The sequence below is a fragment of the Heterocephalus glaber genome, unplaced genomic scaffold (assembly GCF_053883595.1).
Source record: "Heterocephalus glaber isolate CG9 unplaced genomic scaffold, H.glaber_assembly_v1.0 deba00000071, whole genome shotgun sequence".
NCBI classification, from domain to species: Eukaryota; Metazoa; Chordata; class Mammalia; order Rodentia; family Bathyergidae; genus Heterocephalus; species Heterocephalus glaber.
In genome coordinates this window covers 35,409,168-35,415,167 of record NW_028258137.1, presented here as the reverse complement: position 1 = coordinate 35,415,167, position 6,000 = coordinate 35,409,168, and positions in this window count along the sequence as shown.

The window sequence follows — 6,000 nt, the reverse complement described above, 5'->3', positions numbered from 1 at the left end:
GTTCATTCTGCTGCACAGACTTTCAATGGAGTTTTTAATCTCCTGGAAATCTGTTTACATCTGTTTTATGGATTCCATTTGTTTCCTATGTTGGGATTCCATCATGTTCCTCAGATCCTCTATTTTTTTATCTGTGTCCTCTCTAGATTTATTAATCATGTCTTGCACCATGAGCACAATCTTTGCTGTTATCTGAGTAATTATTTCTGATTTCATTTTTCCCAGATCCTCTTTTGTTGCCAGTTCAGAGAATCCAGATAGTTGAGTATCAGATTGTTCCATCTCGTTTCCCTTTGGGGTTGCTGTAGGTGATCCAGAAGTCTGTTTTTGAGGCTTGTTTATGTGTCTTCTCATTTCCATGGTGGTGGGGGGGGGATGCTTCTGGTTCCCTCTCGGCTAACCTTCTCTGCCCTAGGAGCTTGCGATGGTGGCAGGGGAGTTTCCTTCCAGGTGCTGGGACTGGCTCACCTTCTCTCACAAGGGGTCTCTTCTAATGAAGACATACTCTTCCTTACCTCCCTCCCCTGCCATAGTGGTCCAAAGTGGTCCTTTTCCAAATGGAACTTTGGAGTACTCTTGGGGTAGGAGTCCAGGGTGCCCTTGGTAGTCAGGATCAATCAGTTCAGCAATTGCAAAATTCTCTTTTTTGTCTGTTGACTCAGTGGGCTAAAGAGTCCAAAGTGGCTGGGGGGCTGTCTCAACTTCCAGTTCAATTGAATCATTCTATATCTGGATGGGAGAATTCCTCCCTTGAGAACTAAGACCTCTAGGCCAGCAGAACATAAGGCTGTGGGAATAGAAAACAAAAGTTTTGCTAGTAGGTCTCTAGGAGTAAGTACTCCCATTTTCACTTCTTCCCCCTCCCAGCCCAGTATGGCAAATTAAACCTGGGGCCTCATGCATGCTAGGCAAGCACTATACCATGGAGCTACATCCCCATGCTTTTTTATTTACTTACTTATTTTATATTGAGACAGGATCTCACTACATTGTGCAGGTTGGACTAAAATTTGCAATCCTTTTGCCTCAGCCTTCTGATTAGCTGGGATTATAGGTATGTGCCACCACGCCCAGCTCCATTTGTTGATTCTCATACCTGTGAATCATGGCTATGGGAAAAACAGCATCATAATTTGGATGTTGCTTCAGAACACACAGTATTCTGAAGAACCTTATCCCAGCTTTGCAAGGCACTGCCACTTGTCTAGTACTTAACTGAGTCTTCAAAAGACCATTCTGCTCTTCTAACTAATCAGCTGCTTAAAAGTGGTGGAGAACATGGTAAGACCCAGGAATTCCATGAGCAGAAGCCCATTGCTGCCCTTCTTTTGCTGTGATTTGAGCTCCTTGGTCATAAGCAATTCTGTGTAGGCTATCATGACATTGGATAAAGTATTCTGTAATTGCACAAATGATGGTTTGGATAGAGGCATTATATGTAGGTAGGATAAATTCATACACAGAATAAAAATCTATTATAGTAAGAATACATGTTGCCCTTTCATGATAGAAACAGTTTAGTGTAATCAAGCTGGCTGATTACCCTAGGGAATGTCTGCAACTCAGTGTTGGTATCTGGCGCTGGCACACTGGGCTCTCACCAGTGGCCACAGCCAGGTCAGCCTTGGAGAGAGGAAGTCTGTGCTGCTGAGACATGTTTAATCTTTATCCCTCCCACCAAGACTGCTTCATTCATGAGCCTCGTTGGCAATGACAGAGGTGGCTCAGAAAAGGCTGACTGGTGTCACAGAAAGCTAATTCAATCCATTGGCTTATTAAAGTCTTCCTCTGTGAAGGTCACCCTCAGATTATAATATTCACATGGGACATAAATATCTTCTTAGATTTTTTTTTCCAATGAGGTGTATTTACATATTTCTTTGTCATCACTTTGCCTATCATATTCCTTCCAAGTCCCTGAGCATCTAGACCAGTGACTAGACATTTTAGAGCTTTCAATGATAACAAACAGCCCACTGTGGCATGCATGCCATGCATAGGTCCACCACCTGATCCAGACAAACCCCTTCAGGAAGGTCAGAGAGTGGAAGTGTGGTGCTGCAGTTGCCCATTTTCAGGTGGTACCCACATATGCTGCAGAACTGGGGCAGGAGATTAGGGCATGGCAAACTGTCTAGGTAAGTGGGCATGACCTATAATTACCAAGTTCCAGGACATATGTGCGGAACAGTTCCCAAGGCTCTGCATGTGGAACCACTCAGAGAGTGCTACCTTTAATTCTTCTCACAAGAGCTCTACCAGGTTTGTGATAGGACAGGTACAAAATGACAGCGACCATTAAATTTGAGGCTACTGTGCTCTCTCTTTGACAGTGGTCCATGCTCACTCTATAGAGTGTACTTCTTTTTCTCATTTTTTTTTTGTACCGGGGAATCGAACTCAGGTCCTTGTGCTTGCGCAGCAGGCGGTGAAACCACTGAGCTAAATCCCCAGCCCTCTTTTTCTACTTTTAATTGGCCCAAACTTGCTTTGCAGAGCATGTTTCTTTTCCTACCTTTAATAAAAACTCCTCTACCTTTTGTACTTGTGTTGATCAAATCTTTGTTTGGGACCAAAAAAACCCTAGAAAACACCTCTAAAGGAGACCCCAGAACCTCAGAAACTGGTAACAGAACTACCCGCATACCAGACTGGAGGCTTCTCTTCCTCTGTCAGATGACATGAGGGAACTACTGTTGAGACCATGGGTACAGACTGGGAAAGTGAAGGGAATGTAACACGAATAGGGATCATGGCTATTTTATGTTACTTGTGCCTTCAGAACCCACACTGACCCTATCATGTATATACCACTTCTGTTTGATGATCGAGTTCTGCTGCGCATGCCCACCTTTATGGCTCAGTGGGTCAGATAACACTCAGTTCATGATGGGCAGTTCAGGTCACATGGTAACTTGGTGGCTCATGATTAAGTATTCAGTCTCTACCAAGGTCTAAGGACAGGCCAAGAGCTACTTCTCAAAAGGAGAGTAGTGCCTGTGGGTTATGGCTGGGTGTTTCTCCAAAGTCCTGAAGTTCTGTGCTACAATTTGTCTGTGGGGCTTGCCTAAGGCTCCAGAAAGCATCCCTATCTGATACGGACACTCCAAGCACTGTTGGATCTGCTGGGTCATATAGCTCAGTAGCAGAGCACCCTGCACAGAACCCTGCATTTTAGGCCCCTCTGTTGGACTATCACACCTGAATGAAGAATGTATTGCCTCCAAGATCCAGAGAGACCTGCTAGGCATTATGGGTCTTTTTTGCTTGTAGGAAGGGCCAGATGCAACAAATTATTCTTCACCTTAGAAGGAATATCTTGGGCCAGGGATTTAGCTCAGTGGTTTCGCTGCCTGCTGCGCAAGCACAAGGATCAGAGTTCGATCCCCGGTAACAAAAAAAAAAAGAAGGACTATCTTAACATGTCCTATGCCATTGGACCATTAGAAATTTCACAGAAGTAGAAGGTCCATAAATTTTAGTGAGGTGTATTTACTGCTCTCTGACATGCAGTTCATGCATATCTAACCTCTCTACTAGTAAGTCCAGAGTAGTTGCTATGTCATGCTTACTAGGTATAATCACCATGTTCGGAGTGTAATGGAGCAGTGTGATATCTTGGGAAGGAAAAGGTGATCAAGTTCTCTGTGAACTAAATTACAATAGAATAGAGCTAGAGAATTAATATACCCTTGAGGTAGGACATTGAAAGTTTATTGCTGGCCTTGCCAGCTGAAAGCAAACTACTCTGGTGGGTCTTATTGACAGAAAGGAGGGAAAAGACATTTGCCAGTTCAATAGCTGCATACCAGGTGCCAGAGAATGTGTTTAGCAATGAAACCATATCTGGTATAGCAGCTGCAATTGGAGTCACCACCTGGTTAAGCTTATGGTAATCTACTATCATTCTCCAAGATCCATCTGTCTTTGGTACAGGCCAAATAGACATACTGAATGGGGATGTACTGGGAATTATCACTTCTACAACCTTTAAATCCTTGATGGTGCCACTAATCTCTGCAATCCTTCCAGGGATGTGTTATTGCTTGTGGTTTACTGTTTTCCTAGTTTGGGGCAAGTTTCCTAGTTTGGCTTCTGCTTGGCTTCTCCTACCATATTAGTCCTCACTCCAAAGGGATGGGAACCACTTTAAGGATTCTGCTAGGTATTGAGCATATCTATATCAATCATGCATGCTGTAACTGAGAAAATAACAAGATGTGTGGGCCCACTGTGAAACAGATTTGAGCTAAAACTCTATGATTACCTGACCCCTGTAAGCTCCTACTTTCATCAGTAGGCCACAGTGGAGTTATGGGAATCCTAGGATAGTGTTGGTTGACAGCCAGTGCCCAGTGGCTCCTGAAAGATCTGATTATTTCCTTCTCCCCAGTGAACTCTTACCCTAGCAAAAGACCATAGGTTCCTTTGAGGAAGACTGGGAGAACTAACAGTATAAATTTTGGTTGCTTTTGGTGTCCTTCCTTAAGGGGACCAGGACTTCCCTGATTCATGGGGTACTGAATCTGTAAACTGGGTGAAGTCTAGGAATTCTTTAAGGGGCTATAAGTCCCTGTTTTTATGATTCAGGCTAGACCTTTTTTTTTTTTTTTGGGTACCGGTGATCGAACTCGGGTCCTTGCACTTGTGCAGCAGGCAATGAAACCACTGAGCTAAATCCCTGGCCCCAGGCTAGACTTTTGTTTACTTGGCCCAGAATTCTTTCTGCTTATACAGATCAAGTAAGAATCTAACAGACATCTCAGCCTGAGGCATAGGATCCCAGCACCACCTCTCAGGACCCATATGTAGAATGGCTTGCAGGTTTCTTTGAGATTTGGACAGTATAAAAGGACACAGATACACAGACACCAAAAAGAGCTTGATATCATGGCTTTCCTCACTATATCCTGCCTTGTGTCCTCTAGGGTGTACTTTAATCTTGCGTTTTCCTCTTTTACTTGGCCCAAAGTTGCTCTGCAGAGCTGGTTTCTCCCTCACTCTTCACTTTTACTTTTTCAAATAAACTTTGTCATTGGTTAAAAAAAAAAGAATCTAGTCAACATCCTATCTATTTCACTTCTAGGAATATCATGATGAACTAGCCAACACTAAAGTCCTGCATGAATAAGATTATTCTTATTTCTGCTGTGATTCTGCTGGCATTTATGGTAACCATGGCCACCTTGCCTTTGGTGGCTGAGTGCCCAAGCCTGGCCCCTGACAGTCTGGGCAGGGTTGAGGTCTAATACTTCCAAAGCATTAGGTATCCCAGTTCTGTGCCCATAGTTCCTGTTGTGAGGCCTGGGCTACACAGAAGAGCAATCACAGAACTCATCAAGGGTGCAGGAGTTCCTTTCACAAATTTAGTCCCAACAATATTGTTAAAAGCTTGTCCATTGGACCCACCCAGTGTGGGTGAGTAGGTCTTAAATGATAATTCCACACCAGCATCCCAATCTCTGTACGCCTTTGAATCCGTTCCTCCATATGAAGCCAAGGCAGGTCATTTTCAATTTGCTCAATCTGGTCCATGTTTGAGCAATCAACCAAACAGAGCATTTTCTAACTCCCTGAACTGCAACATTAACTGAACTGCTTAGTGAGCCCCTATCAGTAAATTCAGCCTGATCCAACTTTGTGCTCCTTTTTTTGTGTGTGTGTGTGCTCCTTTAATATCCCACACCTTTAATATTCATTCTTTTTTTTTTTTTGGTACCGGGGATCAAACTCAGGACCTTGAGCTTGCAAGGCAGGCGGCGGTACCACTGAGCTAAATCACCAGCCCCTTTCATTCTTACACATGTTCCTCCATTTCTGTCTGTATAAATTAGAAAATGTAGGCAGTTCTTTGGAATGTACCACACCTCCTTATGGTTGACACTTTGTACTTCACCTTTGAGGGCTTGCTGGGATTTGAGTCCTAGAAGAAGTCCTAGAAGTAAAGAGGGGAGGCCAAGTGGGTCTTAAAGAGGATCAGCTTCAGGGAGGCCATTATAG